The 23,828-nt window shown below is 42.5% G+C and overlaps 4 pseudogenes; all 4 read right to left on the bottom strand.

The window, feature by feature from the left end:
* Positions 1–4: 4 nt before the first annotated feature.
* On the bottom strand, positions 5–4,356 carry LOC100895115 (methylcytosine dioxygenase TET1-like; annotated as a pseudogene).
* Positions 4,357–4,487: 131 nt separating this feature from the next.
* On the bottom strand, positions 4,488–8,930 carry LOC144576481 (methylcytosine dioxygenase TET1 pseudogene; annotated as a pseudogene).
* Positions 8,931–17,292: 8,362 nt separating this feature from the next.
* Positions 17,293–21,555, bottom strand: LOC100402631 (methylcytosine dioxygenase TET1 pseudogene; annotated as a pseudogene).
* Positions 21,556–21,560: 5 nt separating this feature from the next.
* On the bottom strand, positions 21,561–23,229 carry LOC144576444 (methylcytosine dioxygenase TET1 pseudogene; annotated as a pseudogene).
* Positions 23,230–23,828: the final 599 nt, after the last annotated feature.

The raw sequence follows: 23,828 nt of genomic DNA, 5'->3' as shown, positions 1-23,828 counted from the left end.
GCATTTAGACCCAATGGTTATGGGGCCCTGCAATGTGTGGGAGAGCATAAGGGGAAATGGTGACAACATTGTCATGAGTTAATTCTTTTGAAGTGAATGAATTGAACCAAATTCTCATAGAAGACAGTTCTGGATCTTCATTAGCTATCTGGTCTTTCTGCTCTGAGGCCTTTATTTTCTTACTATTAGCTTCTTTAGTCTCAAACTTAATCTTTTTTAGTTAAAAACCATGTGGGGGTTTATTCAGGTTTTTGTGCTGATAAGACAAGGGAGAGATGGTGGGGATGCTCAACAAGAGTGGTAGAGCACAGCTCTCGCTGGTCACACTCAAAACCAAGCTGCGAGCAGGTGCGACGGCCACTCCACCAATATTTGCATCCAAAAAGATGTGTGCTCATTGTCTGACCAATACTTATCAATGTGAAGCAATTTCTCCTCAGCAGGTGACAAGAGGTCATCAGATAGGGGCTCTTCGGATAGAGGGTTCATCTGTTTCAGAATGTTACTCATCTTGTTCCATCGGAGAAGAAGCAAGGTCTTGAGGGGAGGTGAGGAATGAGGGCTGCTGGTTTGGCTGATGAGACATTAGCAGCTCAGTCACACCAGGAGAAGGCTCAGAATAATGAAGGGCTCTGACACAGGAGCAGACAGATAAAAGCAACTTCACCAAGCTGTGAAATGCCAGGGTCTTCAGCAGCTGCCTTGGCACCACTGAATCTTCCCAAAGGCATCGTGCAGTGGGGAGTGCTGCTGCTTTCCAAAAACCCACAAGAGACTAATCCTTCAATGAAGTTGGTGTGGCTGAAGCAGTCTTTGGGGACCAGGAGAGAAGCCTGGAGATGCCTCTCTCACTGGGTGAGAAACATATGGCATCAGCAAATAGGTTTTAGTGTTTTCTGAACCTTTTAATATAAAGTGGGGATCGGTTTCACTGTGTACTCCAGACTGCATGATCTCAGTTTGACTCCCTAAGGTGGCAGTGATAAAGCCTTACTGTCATTCTTCTGCTTGATTTGGGGAATAGGTTTCTTCTCCACTGCCCTTATGTGCAACAACCTCTCATCTTTGCAGCCTTCTTCTTCCCAGAATGGGGAATAGGCTGAGTGAAACACATTTTTTCTGGAGGGTGTCAGGACCTCAGTGGCCCCAGATTTAATCTTGGTTTCAGTTCCTTCCTTGGAGCCAAACTCATCTGTGTCTGAAAGTTTATAAAGACGTAGCACATGGAGCTACTCATCTTGAGGAATAACACCAAAAGAGCAGTTATCTCCTCAAGTTAATGTACAAACTATGGTGCTTCCATTATTCATGTTGTGAATGTCTCTGTGGAGGTGGGCACAGAAGTCCAGGCAAGCAGTGACCCCAGGGGAGGGACGACCTTCTGTGCTGCCAAGCTGACACTCTCAGGCAACATTTTTATATTCCACCTGAATTTAGTAAGCTACTGGAGCATACTGCTTATGAATTAGAGCTAATAGCATATCCAAACTGTTACCTTCAAAGTTTTTTCTTTCATGTAAGGGAGAGCTTGGATTAATTCTAAAGTCTTTTGGGGCTTGGGCTTCTACCAAACTTAGTCGTCAAGGTACATACTCAACAAACAGCCCAAAGAGAAAGAAGCTCCATGAGTTACCTGTACATGTCAAGGAATCCGGAGACAATTTTCATTGAGGATGCATCTGCGATCAGTAGGATGACCATTGTATGACTTTAGATTCTCTGAACTCTGTATAGTCGGTCGGGATGCCATCCCATACCATGATGAGCACCATCACAACAGTAGTTGGACAGTCATTACCTGTATGCTGCTGGACCAAAGAACTTCTTCTTCAACTGCTAAGTGGGTTTTAAGAAAAAGCAGTGATGGACACCCATGAGAGCTTTTTCCTTCTTTACCAGTATACACTATTTCTATACTTACCGTATTTCCTTTTTGACCATACCTATTCTCCATGATTTCCCTGAGAGCAGCAACAATTGGTCCTGCCCCGAGGTGTATATAGTATGGGCCTGTGTCTTTTTGTATAACTCGATCAAGATAGTTGCAGGTGGGCAGTTCAGAATCTTTATGGACACTAAGCTTTTTTGTAGGGTCAGTAAAGAAGTTTATGGCATAATCATTGAAATTTTTCTGTGCACTGTCCACTGTGAAAAATGCTGATGTTCCCACACTGGATAAACAGACTTCCTCTTCTCTTTCGGTAGAAACCAATGTAATTCCACCTGAACATACTACATTTACATTCCAGAGTTAGTGCTGACTCAACTAAGGGTGTTTCACGGGAGATACCAGGCAGTGTGGGCAGTCTCTGCATGAGTTGCTCCTTAATCTGCTGAAACCGTATTTGGTCATTGCCAGCCGTCGTGTTAGCTCATTGATTAGGTGGAGGGGAGGGCTGGGTCAAAGGATGTGCTTTCTGATTGGCATTCACCTTTAATTGTACCTGAGAACTACAAGCTGTATCAGTGAATGCTTTTCCCTTGGGTTCCATTCTAAGATGAAATAAGCTGAGCGAATCCAATGGTTAAACCTTCATCTTTTCCTCTGTTGATTCAGGATATCTCTAATTTTATCTCGGTGAGTATAGGAAATACTGTTTTGGGTTGTATAATGGACTTCATTTGAGCCTGTGATTTCCATAATTTTGTTGAGAAAGAAATTTTTCCAAATACAGGAGGAAAATCATGTGGACAAAATACTGAAATTTCAATGCTATCCAAATGTCAAATTGTGCTGTACGTAAAGGACAACGTTTCTCACTTCTGATCTTTTTCTTTAACTTACAACTGTGGGATGCTTTTTCCACCAGTCTCTTGATGGGGTGGATTTTCTTTGAGATGTGTTCTTTTTCTTTGTTAATGATGAAGCATGATTATTTTGCAATTTGAAGGTGATTCTGTTGTATAGCAAGAACACAATTATTTTTGGATAAATGTGCCCTTATTGCACGTAATGTGCCTATTTTAGCCTTTGGGCTCATGATACTCTCCTCAGTCATCAAATTCAGAAAAATTTACTACCTCCAATAATGGCTATAAGCAATATAGAAAGTGGGAAGGGCACATTACATGTGACAAGGCTTGTGGGTGTACTTCCAACTTTCTTGTCCTGTGGACTTATATAATTGAACTTAATTATTGAAGGAAGTTGTCCCAACCACGTTACAAGGTCATCTTCAATTTGAGTATGGGCTGCATCCTGACATACATCAGCTGAATCCAAATTTTTGCTGCTATCTATTAACAGGTTACAGTACCATACTTTATTATTTCTTGGTGGCAACTGATGCAAATTCTTGAAACAACTGTCAAGAGTAATTATCCCTGAAGAAATACTTGTATTGTGTCAGTCCTGCATGAGTTTGATTTTGGTATAAAAAGAATTTATGACTTTTGAATATTCATGTGACTTTGTGGATGCTTGGTTAGTAGCTGAGCTGTTATGCGAGTTGGAAAGTGTAGTTTGTCCATTGAAAACCACCATGTTGCATGAACTTTGTTTTTCCAAAGATGGACAGTGATGGTTTAGTGACTCTCCTCGGAAATTTGGGTCTTGGAGGTCTTTTTTTTTTTTTTTTTTTTTTTAAACAGTGTAGAGGATAGCTTTGCAGCTATTAAGCAAGCTTGCTGTTCTCTGCTGACTTTTCATCCTTCTGACTTTAGGGAGGAATTCTCAGAGTTGAGTCAGGGCCTCAATAACTCCCACTTGCTCCAGTGTTAATCTCCTATCTTTTATTAATGATAAGAGACTTGATTGAACTGGAGATTCATCTTTTGGTTCTTAGTATATTCTCCAGAGTTATTGGTTGATCACCTTCATTGTGTATACTAGCATGACAACTTACTTTGGAGTGTGAAGAATGAGGGATGGAATTTCAGTTAAAGCCAGGCTGCTGGAACACTGAAACACTACTTCTCCCCTTGATCACAACTCATATCAGTAGCAAAGGAGCTCGTAGCATTGTTAGTTTGCAGTGTCTTAAGAATTTGTAAGAATTGTTTTCCAATGTCTTGCTGAATTCTTCAATACTGAATTTTTTAAATGACGCATTTGTTTCAGTGGGTGTAAATAGTGTACATGTTTAATGCCATTTCTTACCGTTTGTACAAACAATTTCGCAGGTTTGGTTTATCTTGCTTGAGTTCTTCAATTTTTCAGCTTCTGGGACATTAACATTGAAAGTTCCTTTGACATGATCAGTTAAATGTGATTTCTTTTGTGTTCACTTCTCCACCTGAAAGAAAGCCTGTCATGCTTTCTTCATTCTTAGTTATATTTTTAACAGGATGTGGGTTCAATTCCAATTTTTCTTCCCCATGAGCACATCTACTGTAGTCCATGGATTCTGGCTTGGGGCCATTTACTGGCTTGTCAAAATCTACCTTTAAAACTTTGGGCTTTTCCCTCTGGGACCTCTTGTTTTCCTTTATAATCCCAGATTCCTCTTGGCAGGCTGAAAATAAGCAACCCTTGGTGCTAAATCAGATCAAGAGACCTTCAAAGCTTCTGCATCAACAGGAAGTTGGGCAACAGCCAGTGAAGCATGGAAGAGTCCTCTCTCAGAGGCTAATGGGAACCACTGAGTGTTAGCTGTCAGGAAGCTTATATGAACCTACTTCTCATTTTCTATCTTGCTAATAACTGAGGAGTGTGTCATGAGCCTAAAGGCAAAAATCTGTATACCACCCTGGATTGCAAATCCATATGAGACAGTGCTTTGGGGCTCAGGCCATTTGGAAGGAGCATTAAAGGTAGCAATTGGATTTAAAGGAACAGAAAGGAAAACAGGCAAGTCTGGGACAACACCCCCATTTATACTAAGAGTTTGTTGGTCTAAAAGAGTATCAAAGACCCCTCCTTGGACTGAAATAGCACCAGGAATCTCAGGGGTCTCACCCAGGGCCTCACCATGACCTGGGTCATCCCTAGGAAGTTCCCATTGAAGTGGGATAGCACCAAAGGCCTGTCTTAGAAGAGAGGTGGTATCAGAAATATCCTGTTGATTTGCAGTAGCTCTGAAGGTATCTTGATCTGGTTTAGCACCAAGGGTCACTTGTTTTGAGCCTGCCAAGTGGAATTTATTACAGAGGTAGGAGACGTACACCCACCAAGAGCCAAGGAGTTAATAAGGTTATACACAAATTGAACCTTTGACTGGAGGTGGGGTAGCAATCATGTTCCCTTTTAATGGGATCCAGGTAAGAATTGGGTAAACTCAGGAGTAGAATCTCTTAAGTTAACTCTTCTAACTGAATTCGGGGGTTTCCTTTAGGTAACTTTGGGGGTTGCTCTTTGGGGCAAAGGAGCACACAGTGTGTCCTGAGCAAACAATTTTAGGGAACCACTGGTATCATTCCATGTCTCTTCAGAGAATAGTTCTTCACCACAGCATGTCCCTTCCAGTAGAGCAGGAAGGGTCTCAGCTGCAGGGCCCCTTTGGGTAGGGATACTGATTTTTGAGATCCTCACCTCTTTGTAACCAAGACTGCTTTGTCTCTTGGCTCTAACTTTTTATTAGAGGAATTTTGCCCACCAATTAGTCTATATCAGAAAGGACTTGGGTGTGTTGTCTTGGAACCAAATCATTTTGAGTGCTTTACTCCCAAATTGGGGGGTATCTTATAATCACAATCATGTTGCTTTTCTAAACCCTTAGAAAGCGGAAACTTTTTGGATTTGGCTATGACCAGTGGGGGTTAGGAGAGTCACCTGCTAAGAGGTGCTTCCTACTGCCATTGTAAACCCATTGCAGGTTAAGGACACTCTGGGTTCTGACAAAGAACCTCAGCCCTATCCGAACTCATGTGTGCTGCCCCAGCTCTTATCAGAAGGCTTCTGACCAGCATAGGTGGTTTAGGTTCTGTTTTTTTTAACATCTTTCTTGAATTGCTTTAATTTTCCATGGCTTAGTCTTGACCAATGCCACATTTTTGTTGGCTTCCTCGGTTGTCTTTCGTAGTTAACTGTTTTTCTTTTTCTTGTTAACATCCTTTTTCCTGATCTGGAAGACCTTGCATGGTGGGATCAAGAGACTACAGAGTAGAAAAATCATAGGGCACAGGAAACAGTCATGGGTCCTTTGGACAGCCTCAGTTCTGAGGAGTATCTGCATGCACTGCTGTTGAGCTCAGTCACACTCCTGGGGCAGCACATGGCTTCCAGCTTCAAGCCTGTACCAGTCCTCAGGAAACCTTTCCAACGCCCTCTCCACAACTTTAGAGCCCGGGGCCCCTGCAGGTGGGAGGGGCATGGGCAGGTCAGGTCAGGAGCAAGACTACAGGCTCCTAGCACAGTAAAGTCCTGAGCCCCCAGGGTAGGGAGCCGCTTCCCACAGGTCTACAGTGGAGATATGCAGGTAGGGCTGCATTTCTTGGATGGGCCAGGAGGGTGTCCTGGGATGGCAAACCCAGGAACAGAGGGGCCAGCAGCTGCCTGCACAAAGCAGTGGAGGAGCAGACTGCACAGCCACTCCCTGCCAGATCAACCCCCAGAGCAGCAGTATCTCCCCAGGACAGACCTCAGGGAGTCCCTTTATTCCTTCTTAAGTGGCTTTGACAGAAGTCTTTGGAAAGAGATCGCAAAGGACTCTACTCATAACAGGTATTAGTTCTTCCCAAGGACCAACTGCTGTGTGCATAAAATTGAAGACTTTCCTGTGGGACTTTTCATAATTGTGTTAGAATAGATCTTCTGAAGAACAGATAAAGATAGAATTAGGTATCTCAGAGGCTTATTGCAGGGGGCTGGAGGGAAAATGGCCATAAAGGAAGATGGAGAGAGATGGATCTCAAAAAAAAAACTAGGAGATATAAATCACAATGTAAGACTCACCTTTAGGAAGCTGGAAAATTAAAGAAATTAATTCAAGAAAGATGATCAGGAAAAAAGAACAGACCCTTAGATGTCTGCATCTCTAAGAATGTTTTGGGAAAGGTTAGAGACCTTGAATAAGGGTATCTATGAGGAGTCCAATATCTCACAAGTTTAGGCCTGTCTTAATAGCTCTGTGCTCATTCATTGGTCAGAAACAACCAAAGGGAAGTGGTGCCTAGACAATGCCATGTATTTCTAGAGCACAGTGACTGAGGCTATCCCATATGCTGTCAGCATTCAAATCTGAAAGGCATGTTTTCATGGCCACCAGTCTATTCTTGTACTGCGTGGATCTCCTAAAAGATGTGGGGAGCATCTCCTTCATAGCTCCGGCAGGCCTCCCTTGCTGAAGGAGAAACAGAGGAAGGTTAGTAGAATAAACAGCCCTTTTCTCTCAAGTTTTAGGCGACAACTCTTCCCCTCATTTCTTTGCTACTCAATTCTTCTCACCCTCAACTATTGCCACTGCAAATCTTGGTGGCTTCCCTAGTGGGGTGACCCCAATCCTTTATTCCTGAGACGACTGACTATTTAATTGTACCCTTATCTGGGGAATGATCCACATGTATGCCCATAGTCACAATTGGTCAAGGAAGCACCAGAAAATGTCCAAGTGGATCACCTGGCTTCACATATTTTACATATCTATCTTCATATACATTGTATAAAGGAAACCCTCTCCTCCTGCTAATCAAGATCAATTACTTTTGCTAGTATGGCAAATCTTCCTCACCTGTTGATCCTTGGGCATAGTAGTCCAAGGTATCCTGATGGCAGCTGAAAGTTGTAGCTCAATGGGACCTTCAGTCCCTTGCCCAGAGTGAACCTACCTGCTTTGGAAACCAGAATCTCCAACCTGCAGAGCCAACACTCCCAGATGGGAAGTCAGCCTCCCAGTGGACTATTAAGGATGACTATACATAGGATATTCCTGTTTTTACCCCTTGGGTTCTGGTTTATGGTACTTCTCTTATTGGAGACACAGCAGCACATGGATCTCTAAATACACATAAACTATTTTAAAGGCTGACATTCTGCTTCTGTGAAGTGTTTTCTGAGATGCTGTTTTAGTTCTGTTCTGAGAAGGTATCCTCAATATCCTGAGGACAGCTGCTTCTGGCAGTTGAGATAATGATATACTAGTGAATCCCACGGTCATCAGCCCCATTCTATCCTGCACATGCTTTCCTGTGAAACATGTCCACTCCTTTGATCCTGTGCTGTGTCAGGTCTCTTGCCTGCAGATAAGGAATTTTAGAAGCCATCAAATCACTAATGGCCAAGGCTCTGTGGACCAGAAAAGCAAACACATGCCCAAAACAAAAAAAACATAACTGGAAGTAGAAATCACTGGCCCTCCCAGAATAAAGAGGCTCAATGTAGATCTGAACTGCCACTAAGTAGCCTCCTTGAGCAATACATCTGGGCTTCAGGAACCATACATGGGATCTTCTGCTGCCACTGATGCCATTCTATAACCCATCATTCCAGTTCTGAGCTGAACAGTGAAGGCTAGCTGACTCCAACAGGCGCAGTCACTTCATCTACTTAACTCCAACAGGCAGAGTCACTTTCTGTACTTGATTGTTCAGTGCCTCATGGGGTAGATGTCTTTTAAAAATACAAGAATCTTCACAATTTGGACCTGACTCCTCCCGTATACTCATATTTATGCCTCTCTCCCAGTTCTTGCTTCTTATCTGGTCTCTTTCTAAGCCCCTGACCTGACAGCAGGTCATTGTCCACTGCCCAGGGATTTAGAAAAAAATCTCATTTGGGCCACTTTTTCCTCCACAGGAAGAAGATTGCTTCTTCGTTCTCTTGAAACTGTCCCAGATATGGCTGTGATGCATCTTTAGAACGTAGCTTACCAACTCCTCTGTAAACGGGCTCTAACTTCAGTTGGTCATATGGCACTACTCCATAGGGCCACTGATGGGATGTGAGGAAGGAGTACTGGTGCAAATATTGTGGGTGCCCTGAGTCTGGGCTACCTGCTCATGCAGTTTATGCTCTCTGGTTCTGTCCGGCTTGGTTCCAGATTTACCACTTCCATCTTGTGGACCTGGACAGGTCCAGTGGAAGTCTATGATGTAGGTCGGACGAACCCATTTCATAATAGGCTGTTTTGAATGCTTGGTACCCCATGACCACAGCCTGGTAAAATAGGAGCAATTTCTCAAAAGATCTATAATTGTTTTGCTGATAGACAAGACTAATTTCAAAATACAGGGATCTCTATAGTGATAATTCCATAAGCTTCATCCTGCATCTCTTCCTACCACTGGCACCTCCAACACTTGTCTGTCACTTCTTAAGGTTTAAGTGGCAGTGATGCTTGCACCAAAGCCTGGATCTGCTGTAGCACTCATTCCTGCTGCAGACCCTCTTAAAGTTGGGAGCCTTTTATGACTTTTCATACATGGCTCAGGGCAGGATTCCTAGGTATCAAGTGTTATCTCCAGAATCCAAAGAGGCCTACTATTCATTGTGCCCTCCTCTTTGGGATAGCAGATGCAAGATGAAGCCTTTTTCTTTACTCGGAAACATTCAATGTAATCCTTGACCCAATTAAATAATGGCATGATGGGTTCTAAAAATTGTTTGGATTTGTCTCAACCCTCTGAAGCATGTATCTTACTAAGACCTTTACAAAGTGCCTTTTTCGTTTGGCACAATCAAATGATACCATTGGATCACCGATGTTCTCTGGGATGTTCAGGCAGTCCATGTCTTTTAGGACTATACTAAGGCACGTGACAGTACAGTTAGTGTGCCTGAGGCAAACTGTAGGAGTTCTACTTTCTATCTCGTATAAATATGAACTTTCTGATCACATAACTGGAATAGAAAGCAATAAAACTGCCAAGTTCTCTATCATGCATTCAAAAGGCTATTTTGGTGGGGAGGGCAGTTTCAGAAAAGTTTGTCATTAAACATCCCAAAATAGTAATTTAAGTGACTAGAAAAATAACCAGTGAGTGGGTCTGTGGACTCAGGATACGTGGAGACTGTTTAAAGCAGGGACTCTATTCTAGATATTAGTCTATGTAGTAAATGGAGGAACCATGACTATACTTCTGATTTCCGGATATCATTGTCAACTCAAACTGTTCAGTAATCATCAATGTCTAGTTCTTACCCCAAAGTACAGTTGCCTGAGTAAAGTATCACAGACACCTTTGAGGAGGAGCTGAGATAATCATGGTACATAATGGGGGCTTTTTCAGGGCTTTTCTACTTAAGGATTCAGGTACCTCTTCAATGAGTTCTAGATCTAGAAACTGACACAAGTTTGGGAATTGGGCCTGACATTGACTTCACTAGTGATTATCTCAGCCTCCTGATCCTCCATTTTTGTCTTGCTCATAAGTGGTGAGCAGAGCCTTGCTGGTTGCATATCTAACTTGGTCCTTGGTGGACAATACTTAACAATCTCCACAACTATCCGGGTCAAGCTCCCTTAGCATCTCCTGCAACCTTGCCAGCTCTTACAGAACTGCAGCCACCTCCTTCATGTTAAGTGTTAACACCTGGCTTCACTATAGCTCCTTTATCCCAATAGGTATTAATAAGACTGTGACTGACTACCCCTGCTGCCATGTGTTCTGGCCCGAGGAAAACTTAGTAGTGTTGCTGTCCATGTCATCAGATCATTTATGATGGCCTTGGTGAACACTGTCCTCTGGGTTCTCCCATTGGACATAATCTTCTGGCTCTTCTGCCCTTATGTCTATCATAACAGGTTCCCTTCCCTCTTCCTCTATCTTCTTCCAGAGAAATCTAAGTATTTTGCTTTGCTGAGCACTGGCCATCACTACTACAGACTTACAAGAGCCATCCTAGTGAAACAAATCTCCCCAGCCCCCATTGCAAGACATGGGACAGGGGTGTGGCTCATCTTTTCAACTACCATGCACACTTAGCTTACAGGATGAGGAGCATGCAGATGGGCAGCACAGGACCCAGTGCTCCAGCCTCACAGCAGCCTATAGGGCAGGAACCTGCAACTCCCAAAGCCCAAGTGGATGTGCTACAATACATTTTATCCTTGCTATCTGCAGACGGCTTAAGTGTTAAACAGCTCAGTGGACCCTGTGCCTTTTTGCAAGAGCAGAGGGTCACTGTGACAGCTTTCCATATCCTGAGCTCTTGTCTGGCATCCAGAAAAAATTGGGTTGCACACAAACTTGAAGGATAAATGTGGGGGTTTTGAGTGGTGGATGTGGCTCTCAGCTGGATGGTTGGGGAGCTGGAAAAGGGGATGGAGTGGGAAGATAATCTTGAGTCTGACCATCCAGTAGCCAATCTCTGACTACCTCCACCAAACTCCTGAGTTCCTATGTTCCTTTTCTCTTTGCCATACTCTTCCTTTTTTCTGCTGTTCTGTTCATCTTGTCTGCTTATGTTCATCTGCTCATCTGTTTGTAAACCTGGAGTTCTGGGGCTTATGTAGGTATAGGATAGGGGGCATGGCAGGCCAAAAGGCAACTTTGAGGCATGAAAATGGGAATACCTGTTCCTATATTATGGCCATAGGTTTCCAAGCTGGACAGAATAGTGCCTTTGCTGGGGAACTGCCCTCTTCTACCCAGTATTTCCCTGTCTCTTGTCTGTATCATTTTCCCCTCTGAAGAGGCATATCTAACTGCAATTAGAATATGGATAATAACCAATCTTAGCTACTTTCTGCTTGACAAGTAGTAGAGTTTAAGGGGAAACAGTCAGATTCCTCCCAGAGGTTTGTTTAAGGCTCCCTGGCAAAAGAGCTATTGTCTGAGATTCCAGTTGCTTGATCGCTTGGATTTTGGCTGCCAGGCAAGAGAAATAGTTCTATAAGGTTAAGTATGCATGGGTTAAACATGTGTATGATACAAGGAAAGAATCTAGTGCCAAATATATGACAATAAGTGAAACATACTAACATTGTACCCTGAGCTGTTTCACCCTGGTGAAAGAAATTACTCCTCATACAGGAGTGGTTAAACTTCAGAAGAGGTAACTGTTCTTGCCGCATCTGTAGAAATTACTAGGTGTGCCTTGGGAATTCTGGGGCTTATGGGCTTGCATGGTGGCCATAAAAGCTGCTTCTGCTTTTTTGTGTCTCCCTATCTTGTGAAAGGCTGAGGTAGCCACTTTCCAGAGGTTCTCTAAAGTACTATCTGGTCCCAGGACCCATTTCTGCAATGTCCTCCTGATAACAGGGGCTGCCTGAGTAATTTATCCTTCCTAATTCCTCAACTGAAACAGGAGATAGCTGTGCTTTACCAAGAGCCTTTCTAGCCTTTTCAAAAGTTAGACCATGATAGACCAAGAATTTAATGAAATTGATTTTTATTAAATTCCTGGTGTATAATTGAGGCCTCATCCTAGTTCTACATAAGCCCTCCATTATGCACACCTAAAAATGTGTCCTCTTCCAGTCTCCTCTAGTCATTGGAATCCCATCCATGGTCATTTGCTGGTACTGCTTTTCAAGGTGGATAAAGTTTGCATTCCTCCCTGATGTTATGTGATAAAAAGCTCATCCTCAAATTTTTCTGCCTCTGGCAGAGCACCTTGCTTCTCAGTGTCCATCGGGTTTGATTTCAAATAACTTTTTTTTTCAAGAGAGCTTAGTTTGGTTATATTCTAAAAAGCCCCCCCCATTCCTTCCTCCCTCTATGCCTCCCTAATATGTATATGTATAACATAGAGAATGTCAGTTATCAGTAAGCTTGCTTAATTTTCTTTCATTTCTATAGGAAGAATAGGACCTGAACCTTACTGGAGCCAAATTCACCAGCCATCTGTTGGAGGGGCAAGAGTGAGACTGGGGCTTGTCTAATGTGAGGATTTCTAGGAGGGGGCAGGAGAGACTGAAGCTGGATAGGGAGGTTGGCATGGATCTGGAGGAGCAGGACTGGAGGGAGCTGGCTTCTCTGTTGGAGGTGCCTCTGGAATTCATTCGTTTTTTGGGATGGCCCTTTGACCTTTCCTTAGATGGCACACAGGAGGGCTGCATTAGCTCTACACTGCTGGCAAATCTCTACATTACCTGCAAGGCATACAAAAGCTGTACATATGGAGCCTCAGACCATATGTCCTCATGCCTATATAAAAAGGTCCAACTGCCCAATAGTATTGAAACAAATGACCCCTGAGGCCAAGCCAGTCCTTTATAATTAGGCCAAACCTTTGTGCAGAGGGTTAGAGGCATTTTGTTCTCCAGGTACAGTGTTAAAGCAGTCTCTATGGTTCAGGATACACACCAGAGGAGCATAAGCTGGGGAAGGTAAAGTGAGCTGGTTGCCCATTCTGAAAGAGAAAGAGGCATTCCTCATTTCCTTTCAGCAAAAATGTGGGGTGTGAGGAAGAAAGGCATTCCTATTTTTTTGGGTTTTTTTGTCCCCAAGTCCCAGTGACCCCCGACAGATGCCACCCATGGGAGCCATTGCAACCTGCAACTGTGAAACAGATCACCTAGGGAATAGGAATTATCCATCCTTACCTGTGTCTTTATTTTCTCTGCTGTTGGCAACCTTGTCTTTCCTGGGCCTTATCCATGCCATGGAGCATGGCCTCCTTCCATGAAGCAGGGGTTTAGTCGATAGGAATATGTTCTGCCTGTTTACATTGTATCTGTCCACCTGGCTTTGGATTCCTTAGATCTGTTTTTTCTTTCTAGGGCCTCAGCCTGAAGCCTGGAATTGAGTTTAGGACAAAATATTTCAGAGGCTGCATTTATGTTAGTCTCAAATGGGCCCTGCCAAATTTGCAATTATTAGCCAGCAGGGGTCACTCCTTCATTTTTTTTTCTATCACAAGCAGAGTGCTGGGGAAAGGAACCCCCTCACTTAGAGGAGGAGGAGGAAAAAGAAAATGGGTATGGGAAAGAAACACAGCATAGGGGGCAAAAAGATCTAGGGGAAGAACCTCCATGCAGGGCCCCAGAGGCAGCTGCAGTTTTCTCCTGCCCTTTGTGGGCATTGGGCGTGGCTTGAGTCTGCTGCCAGACACACAGAGGCACCTGAGTTGAGACAGAAGGCACCATGCACCACGTGCACCTGCGGCTGTTAGGATGGGGCCCTGGATGGCACCTTTGAGAAAGACCACGTGGTTCTGAACTGCACCTTTTGGCTGACGAAATGCCATCATTTAATGTCATTGCTGTAGTCTGTAGAAAAAATCATTCACGTTATAAAAGAAATAGGAGCCATTTCAAATCCTGAAAGAAGAGATACCATAACAAAGTCTAGGGGTCTTGGCCAATGGAGTTCAGTCTTGAAGTCTTCCAACAAAAGATGTCTTTGGCTGCCCCAGGGCTTTACTCTAGTCCCACGTGACAGCTAGACTCTGAAACAGGAAGCAAAGCCAGTATTCCTTTTACTTACAGGAAAGTTTGCAGAGTCATGGTAAAGACACAGATCTGACAGTTCTATGTTTTAACTTGCTATTTTTTGTATAGCAGACAGGCCCCCGGAGGAAGCAGAGTTCCCTGACCCCATATCAGGACATGTGACAGGGGTGTGGCTCATCTGTTTGGATGCTGTGTGTGCTCGAACTCCTTATGGGATTGGGAGCAACCCGGGTCTCCAGCTTGGCAGCAGTGTCTCAGGTAGGAACCTGCAACTCTCAAAGCCCAAGTGAGCTTGTGTTAGTCTGTTCAGTGGGATGGGTGGGATGCTGGAAAGGGGATCAGAATTGACTACTGGATGAGCTGAAGTGTCTACTTTGCAGGCCAAAGTCACAAGGCAGAAACTTGGAAGAGTAAAGATGGATCCTCTAGAGAGTAAATGGTACTTTCCAGAGGGTGGAAACAGTGACTTTTGGGGGAAAAAAAAAAAAAAAAAAAAAAAGCTGACCAATGCTCAGTTTATGTGGTGCCCAAAGGCAAAAACAGGAGGTGTTTCTATTTGGCCATCTTGGCCCCTCATTCCTTTCTTTTAATTTCAAACAAATTTATTTTCTCTCCATGAGAAAGAGCATCCTAAAAGCAATGTAGCCAGCATACAATAGCAATGCTGCAGAACATTGAATAAGCTTTTTAAAAATCACAGGGCAGAAAATGGGATGGTAAATGGTTAAAAGAGTCCAACAAAGTAGGACTCCAATTTGGTTCCCCCAGTGGGGTAATCAGTTTAAGAAGTCCATTCATAGTAATTACAACAATGGAATGGAAACATTTCAGTCAATATTAGATATTTTCATATACTTGTTGTGGTAACCTGCAAGAAGCAACACAAATCCCAATAGTCCCAAAAATTTGATCTTTCAAGTTTAGATTGTTAAGAAACCTATAAGAGAGGCATCAATTTGAATTACTGTATACATTGCCATGGATTATTCTGAAGATAATTTGCTATTTCTTTTTAAAATATTCCTGAGGGGGGTTTTTCAAGTTTACTGTGTCATAGGTCATGATGCAAAGACAGAGGTGACAGATTATGCATCAACTCATCTATTCACTGTTTGAGCCTATACTGATTAATGACTATCCAATAAGTTTAGGATGCATAAAGAACCATAAAACTTTATTCATTAAATCTGGTGAAGAAATAATTTCTAGTGGGAGCTAAGGCCTAAAATCTAAAACGTAATCTTGCAAGGGTGTATTCCTGATAATCTAATACTAGTAAGCATCTTACTGAAGCAGCCGTAGCAATAAACAATCACTTATTTACATACTTCCATGTATAAGAAACCTTAGGCTCACAAAAATGTACATGTTTTAAAATAGAAATCTAAGACACAAATACTAAAGTTAATGAATTACCCTATTACATTTCAACAAGCAGAAATCTGTACACAATGTTCTATCAATGGACATTTTGTTTACGATCTCTTCATATACCTTTACTTGGATTAGTCAAAAGCTCAAAGCAGATACTTCACACTGTATTTTATTTTAATAAGTTACAATTAGTGGTACTTTAGAGAGCCTGCTGGACTGTTTGCTTTTGCACCAAAATTGTGTTAGTGGTTGTGGGCTTCCTAGGGCATTTCCAAGGGAGAAGCACCATCAGGTTCTCCATACTCCCCAGGAATCTGACACTTTCAATGTTACAGCACCTCTGCATTTTAACATAATCAAGTATTTCACTGAAAGTTCTCCTTGTTCTAAGCATGTTGTTTGGGTAATCCTTTTTGTTATGCAATACAATGAGTCAAAGTAATGGGAAAAAATGGGAAGACTAAACTTGATTCCTATTTTCCTGTTACCTAGAACATAGGCAATTATCAGGAAAAAATGAGTTACTTTCTCAATTTTAATATGCTAAGATAAGCAAATGAATTAGCTCTTAATGGACAAAGTCATGTTTATAGTACCATTCCTCTTGTTTGACTTGGGGCTAGGGAGGCATTTCATAGTAGGGAATTTCTTTTCAAAATATTTCAAGAATTTTTCTAATTCTATCAGATGTCAGTACAAATACCTGTCTACTTGATTTTTGTATTTTATCACCTTGAGATATTAGCATTTGACTCTCCTGAAACCTATTCTGTCCCATCTTCTTTTGGAAACACCTCTCATGTATTAGAAAGGTGGGATGAAACTAAACTTAAGATTGGTCTCTTCTGACTTATTGAACAACCTATCTAGTTCCAAAGAAAATGTTAATATTGGTGATATGCTTTCTAGTTCCCTAATTAAGAACTTCTCAATCTCTTTTATATACTGCACATTGCTAGTATTTGAATGTGAAAGGACACCATTAAAAGAACAAACCATTTACTTGATTAGAATACATACTGCAGTTAATAAGATGGAACTCTATACAGAAGGACAAATGACTTCTCTAGTATGCAACTATGCACAATAGACAATAGGATTCTTACACTATATTATTTCAAGTTACTTTTAAAAATAGAAGGTGCTTTTAAAATACAAGTCATGAACAGCCTCCAACCACTACTAACGATTTATTTTACACAGGAGAAATATTTTAAGAGAAAACATTTCATAAGTTTATTTCAAAAGAATATGCTAATTTTTTTAGCAATAATTGGAAGATGTTGGGACAATTGCACCATGAAATAATTCAGCTTATCTTTAACTGTGTGGATGTGGTTAAGCACCAGAAACTGTGTAGAGTTAACACTGTGTCTTGATTTTACATCATAGAACATGAACCTGTTAAAATTCCCTAAACATGACTCATTTCATAGTAAAGTTAATTTAAAGCTCCAAACTGAGTGATTCTACCAAGATTAATGCCTATTTCTCTATGTATTTAAAATGATAAAACTTATCTTTGCTTAAAATGTGCACCTTCTACCAATTGTCAAAATATAGTCAGAAATACCCACCACATTTGTTTTTTTTTACCTCAGACTTGAAATGGGTGAGATCAAAATACACTAAATGACCTGATTTTTAACAGCACCTTGAAAAAATGCACTGAACTAGCAAGGCATTAAAAGGGGGAGAAAAACCTTCAGACCCAATGGTTATAGGGCCCCACAGCATGTGTGAGAGCATAAGGGGACATGGTGACAACATTGTCATGGGTTAATGTTAATGCTTTACGAGAAGAAATTTGGTTCAATGCATTTACTGAGGACAATTCTGGACCTTCATTAGCTGCCTGGTGTTTCTGTTCTGAGGCCTTCATTTTCTTATTCTTAGCTTCCTTAGCCTCAAACTTACTCTTGTTTAGCTCAAAACCATTTTGGGGTTTATTCAGGTTTTTGTGCTAGTAACAAGACAAGGGAGAGGTGGGTTGGATGATTATGGTTGGGATGCTCAACGGGAGTGTTAACGCGCAGCTCTCACCAGGCACATACAATCAAAACTGAGCCGTGAGCCGGTGCAATGACCGCTCCACCAATATTTGCATCCAAAAAGAGGTGCTTACTGACCAATACTCATCAATGTGGGGCAGTTCCTCAGCAGGTGACAAGGGGTTATCAGATAGGGGCTCCTCTGATGAGGATCATCTGCTTCAGAATGCTGCTCATCTTCCATTGGAGAAGAGGCAAGGTCTTGAGAGGTGAAGGAGGGCTGCTGGTTTGGCTGACATGTTAGTGGTTCAGTCATTCACACCAGTGGAAATCTCAGATTAAGAAGCTCTGTCACAGGAGCAGACAGAGTGGGAGAGTAGCAACGTCACCAGGCTGTCAAGTGCCAGGGACTTCTGCAGCAGCTGCATTGGCACCACTGAGTCTTCCCGAAGGCATCGTGCAGTGTGGGGGGTGCTGCTGCTTTCTGAAAACCTGCACAAGACTGCTGCAACATTCTTCAGTGGAGCTGGTGTGGCTGAAGCAATCTTCGGGGACCAGGAGAAGCCTGGAGATGGCTCTTTCACTGGGTGAGAAGCAGATGGCATCAGCTTAGTGTTGCCTGAACTTAAGATAAAATCAGGATTGGTTTCACTTTGTATTTCAGTTTGCATGGTCTGTTTTACTCCCTAAGGTTGGCAGTGACCAAGCCTTACTGTTGGTTGTTGAGTTATTCTTTGCTTGATTCGGGCAATACGTTTCTTCTCCACTGCTCTTACGGGCAACAACCTCCATCTTCACAGCCCTCTTCCCAGAACAGGAAACAGGCTGAGTGAAACATGTTCTTTTTTTTTTCTGGCAGGGTGTCAGGACCTCAGTGGCCCCAGATTTGATCTTGGTTTCCATTCCTTCCTTGGAGCCAAATTCATCTGTCTGAAAGTTTATAAAGCACATGGAGCTGCTCATCTTGAGGAGTAACACCCAAAGAGCACTTATCTCCTCTAGTTAAAGTACAAACCACCATGCTTCCATTATTCATGTTGTGAATGTCCCTGTGGGGGTGGGCACAGAAGTCCAGGCAAGCGGTGACCCCAGAGAAGGGACGACCTTCCATGCTGCCAAGCTGGCATTCTCCCACAACATCATATTCCATCTGATTCTGAAAAATTCAGGTAAGCTACTGGAGCATCCTGTTATAAATTGGAGCTAATAGTGTAGCCAAACTGTTACCTTCAAGGGCTTTTATTCATGTAAGAGAGCTTGAACCAATTCTAAATCTTTTGGGGCTTGGACTTCTACCAAACATAGACATTAAAGTACATACTCCATGAACAGCCAAGAGAATGAAGCCTCACAGGTCTCTGGATTAATTCCTTGACATGTACAGGTATGATTTTCATTGAGGGTGCATCTTCAGTTGATAGGACGCCCATTGTATGACTTTAGATTCTGTGAGCTCTGTGTATAGCCGGTCAGTCACTGGAAGAGGGATGCCACCCCATACTATGAAGAGCACCACCAGCACAGCATTGAACAGTGGTTACCTGTATGCTTCTGGACCAAACAAAGAACTTTTTCTTAACTGTTTCTTAAAACTCACTTAGCAATTGGACATCCATGAGACTTTTCCCTTCTTTACCGGTATACACAACTATTTCTGTCCTTATTGCATTTCCTTTTTGACCATACCTATTCTCCATGATTTCCCTGAGAGCAGCAACATTTGGTCCTGCCCCAAGGTGTAGATAATATGGGCCTGTGTCTTTTTGTATAACTCAATCAAGACAGTTGCAGGCGGGCAGTTCAGAATCTTTAGTTACAGACACTAGGTTTTTGTAGGGTTAGTAAAGAATTTCATGGCATAATTGAAATTTTTCTGTGCACTCTCCACTGTGGAAAACTCGGATGTTCTAACACTGGATGAACAGACTTCCTCTTCACTTCTGGTAAAAACCAATGTAATTCCACCTGAACGTACATTTACATACCAGAGTTAGAGCTGACTCCGCTAAGGGTGTTTCATGAGAGATACTGGGCAGTGTTGGCAGTCTCTGATGCAGGGATTGCTCCTTAACCTGCTGAAACCGTATTTGGTCATTGCCAGCCATCATATTAGCACAGTGGTTAGAAGGAGAAGAGAGCTGGGTCAAAGGATGTGCTTTCTGATTGGAATTCACTGTTAACTCTACCTGAGAATTATAAGCTTTATCAGTGAATGCCTTCCCATTGGATTCTGTTTCAAGATGAAATAAGCTGAGTGAATCCAATGGTTCAGTCTTCATTTTGTCCTCTGTTGATTCAGGATATCTCTAATTTTATCTGAGTGTAGGAAATACTGTTTGGGGCTGGATAATGGCCTCGTTTGAGTCAGTGGTTTCCATAATTTGGTCGAGGAAGAAATTTTCTCAAATACAGTAGGAAAATCATGTTGACAAAATTGCCCAAAATTATGTGACATTTGGACAGCTTTAATTTCAAATTGTGCCATGCATACAGGACAATGTTTCCCATTTCTGATCATTTTATTGATAACTTAAAACTGGGCTGCTTTTTCCACCAATCTCTTGATGGGATGGATTTTCTTTTTCTGGGTTGTGTTCTTTTGCTTTGTTAGTGATGAGCCACGATTATTTTATACACTTGTAGGTGGCTTTGTTGTATTGTGCCCTTCTCCTGATTGTATTTTTGCTGCATATTACATGCCACAAGGCTTGTGGTGTACTTGCAATTTTTCATCCTGTGGTTTTATATAATTGAACTTAATTATTGAAGCAAGTTGTATCAACTGTGTTGCAACATCTTCAATTTGAGTATGGGCTGCATCCTGAAGCAATAGATTATCTGAGTCCAAATTTTGCTGCTGTCCAGTAACTGGTTACAAAACTCCACTTCATTATTTCTTGGAGGCAACTAATGCAAATCCTTGGAACAACTGCTCCAATATCCCTGGAGCGATACTTGTTTTGGTTTCAGTATTGGATGAGTTCGAGGTTGGTATAAAAATGAATTTGTAACTTTTGGATATTCATGTGACTCGATGGATGCTTGGTTAGTAGCTGAGCTGATATGTGAGTTGGAAAGCATAGTTTGCCGATTGAAAACCACCGTGTTGCATGAACTTTGTTTTTCCAAAGATGGACAGTGATGAAGGTTTGGTGACTCTCCTTGGGTCTTAGAGGTCTTTTCTTAGTGTAGAGGATAGCTTTGCAGCTATAAGGCAAACTGGCTATTGTCTGCTCTAATTCTTCATCCTTCTCTGACTTTGATGGGGAGGAATTCTCCGATGGGGCTTCTGAGAGTTCAGTCAGGGCATCTTTGGCTCCCGCTTGCTCCAGTGTTGATCTTCTATCTTTCAGAGACTTGGATGAACTTGGAGATCCATCTTTTGAGAAGTTTCCAAGTAAAGAACCAAGAGTTTTTGGTTGATCACCCTCATCGTGTATATGCTAGCATGATGACTTATGTTGGAGTATAAAGAATATGGGATGGAATTGCAGCTAAACCAGGCTACTGAAATGCTAAAACATGACTTCTCCCCTTGAGATGATCACAACTCATCAGTAGCAATGGAGCTCATAGTGTTGTTACGGTTTCCAGTGTCTTTTAGGAATTTATAAGACTTGTCTTCCAATGGCTTGCCGAATTCTTCAATACTGAATTTTTTTAAATGACACATTTGTTTCAGTGGGATAGAGGTGTACATGTTTAATGCCATTTCTTACTTTGTACAGAAAACTTTGCAGTTTTTGTTCAACTCTTGTCAATCTGTTTTTCTATTTTTCAGCTTCTGGGACATTAGCACTGAAATTTCCTTTGACATCAGTTAAATGTGATTTCTTGTTTTGTGTCCACTTCTCCACCTTAATGCCTGTCATGCTTTCTTCATTCTTAGGTATATTTTCAACAGGATATGGACTCAATTCCAATTTTCATTCTTTCCCATGACCACATCTACAGTAGTCCATGGATTCTGAGTTGGGGCCATTTACTCATTTGTTGTCAATCTACCTCTAAAACTTTGGGCTGCTTTTTCCTCTGGGGCCTCTTGTTTTCCTTTATAACCTCCAGATTCCTCTTGGCAGGCTCGAAACAAGTGACTCTTGGTGCTAAACCAAATCAGGAGAACTTTAAAGCTTCTGCAAATCAGCAGGAAGTTGGGCAGCACTAATAAAGCATGGAAGAGTCCTCTCTCGGGCTAATGGGAAACCCTGAGTGTTAGCTGTCAGGAAGCTTATATGAACCTACTTCTAACTTTCTACATTGCTTATAGCCATTATTGGAGGTAATGAATTTTTCTGTGTTTGATGATCACTGAGGAATGTGTCCTGAGCCCAAAGGCAGAAATATGTATAGCATCCTGGACTGCAAGTCCATATGAGACAGTGCTTTGGGGCTCAGGCCATTTGGAAAGAGCATTAAAGGTAGCAATTGGATATGAAGGAACAGGAGAACTGGCAAGTCTGAAACAACACCCCACTCATACCAAGAGTTTGTTGCTCTAAAATAATACCAAAGACCTCTCCTTGGACCAGAATAGCACCAGGAATCTTGGGTGGATCTGGGGTCTCACCCAGGGCCGCCTCATGACCTGGGTAATCCCCAGGAAGTTCCCATTGAAGTGGGATAGCACCAAAGTCCTGTCCTATGACAGAGGTGGTATCAGGAGCTTCCTGTTGATTTGAAGTAACTTTGAAGGTCTCTTGATTAGCAGCAAGGGTCACTTGTTTTGAACCTGCCAAGTGGAATTTTATTACAGAGGTAGAAGTACACCCACCAAGAGCCAAGGAGTTAATAAGGTTATACCTGAATTGAACCTTTGACTGGAGATAGGGTAGCAATCATGTTCACTTTTAATGGGATCCAGGTAAGAATCAGATAACTTAAGAGATTCTACTCATGAATCTCTTCTAACTGAATGCAGGGGTTACCTTGAGAGTAAACTTTAGGGTAACTCTTTGGGGCAGAGAAGCACACACTGTCCTGAGCAAACAATTTTGGGGAATCACTAGTATCATTCAATGTCTTGTCACAGAATAGTCCTTCACCACAGCATGTGCCTTCCAGTGGCCCTGTGGGTAGGGATATTGATTTTGGAATCCTCAACTCTTTGGCACCAAGACTGAGTTGTCTCTTGGCTCTTAACTTTTAAGAGGAATTTTGTACACCAATTAGTCTCTATCAGGAAGGACTTGGGTGTGTTGCCTTGGAACCAAATCATTTTGAGTGCTTTGCTTCCAAAAGTGTCATGTCATAATCACGTTGCTTTTCTAAACCCTTAGAAAGTGGAATCCTCTTGGATTTGGTTGTGACCAGTGTGGGTGGGATAGTCACCTACTAAGAGATGCTTCCTAGCACCATTGTAAACACATTGCAGGTTAAGGGCTCTGGGTTCTGACCAAGAACCTCAGTCCTATCTAAACTCATGCGTGCTACTCCAGGTCTTGTTAGAAGGCTTCTGACAGGCATGTGGTTTGGGTTGTTTTTCTCTTAATATCTCTTTCTTGAATTAATTGCTTTAATTTGCCATGGCTTACAGTCGACGGATGCCATATTTTTGTTGGCTGCCTTGGTTGTCTTTCGTAGTTGGCTGTTTTTCTTGTTTACATCTTTTTCCTGACTAATCTGTAAGGCCTTGCATGGCAGGATTGAGACATAGCTACAGAGTTTAAAAAAAAAAAAAAAAAAATGAAAGGGCACAGAAAAGTCAATGGGCCTTTTGGAAAGTCTCACTTCTGAGGAGAATCTGCACGCGCTGCTCTTGGGCACAGTCACATAAGGTTTGGTTGCTGGCTGGGTCACACTCCAGGGCAGCGCACAGCCCCCAGCTCCAGCCTGAAGTACTCCAAGCCTGCACCGGCCCTAAGGCAAACCTTCCAACTCACACTAGCTCCCACAGCTTTGGAGCCCAGGGGCACGGGCAGGTCAAGGAGGATGCCTCCTGGCTCCCAGCACAGTCAAGTCCTGAGACCCGGAGGTGGGGAGCCACTTCTTAAAAGTCCACAGTGGAGAGATGCAGGTAGAACTGCACATGTTGGGTGGGCGGTGTCCCAGGAGGTAGACCTGGGAGTAGAGGGGCTAGAGGCTGCCTGCACGAATCTGCACCAGAGCAGACTGCGCAGCCATTCCCTGACAGGCCAGCCCCCGGAGCAGCACTATCTCCCCAGGACAGACCTCAGGGAATCCGTTTATTCCTCCTTAATTGGCTTTGAGAGAAGTCTTTGAAGAGAGATCTCAAAGGACTCTACTCATAAAA

This window comes from Callithrix jacchus, chromosome 10 (genome assembly GCF_049354715.1).
Source record: "Callithrix jacchus isolate 240 chromosome 10, calJac240_pri, whole genome shotgun sequence".
NCBI classification, from domain to species: Eukaryota; Metazoa; Chordata; class Mammalia; order Primates; family Cebidae; genus Callithrix; species Callithrix jacchus.
This window is presented reverse-complemented; position numbering and strand designations above follow the sequence as displayed.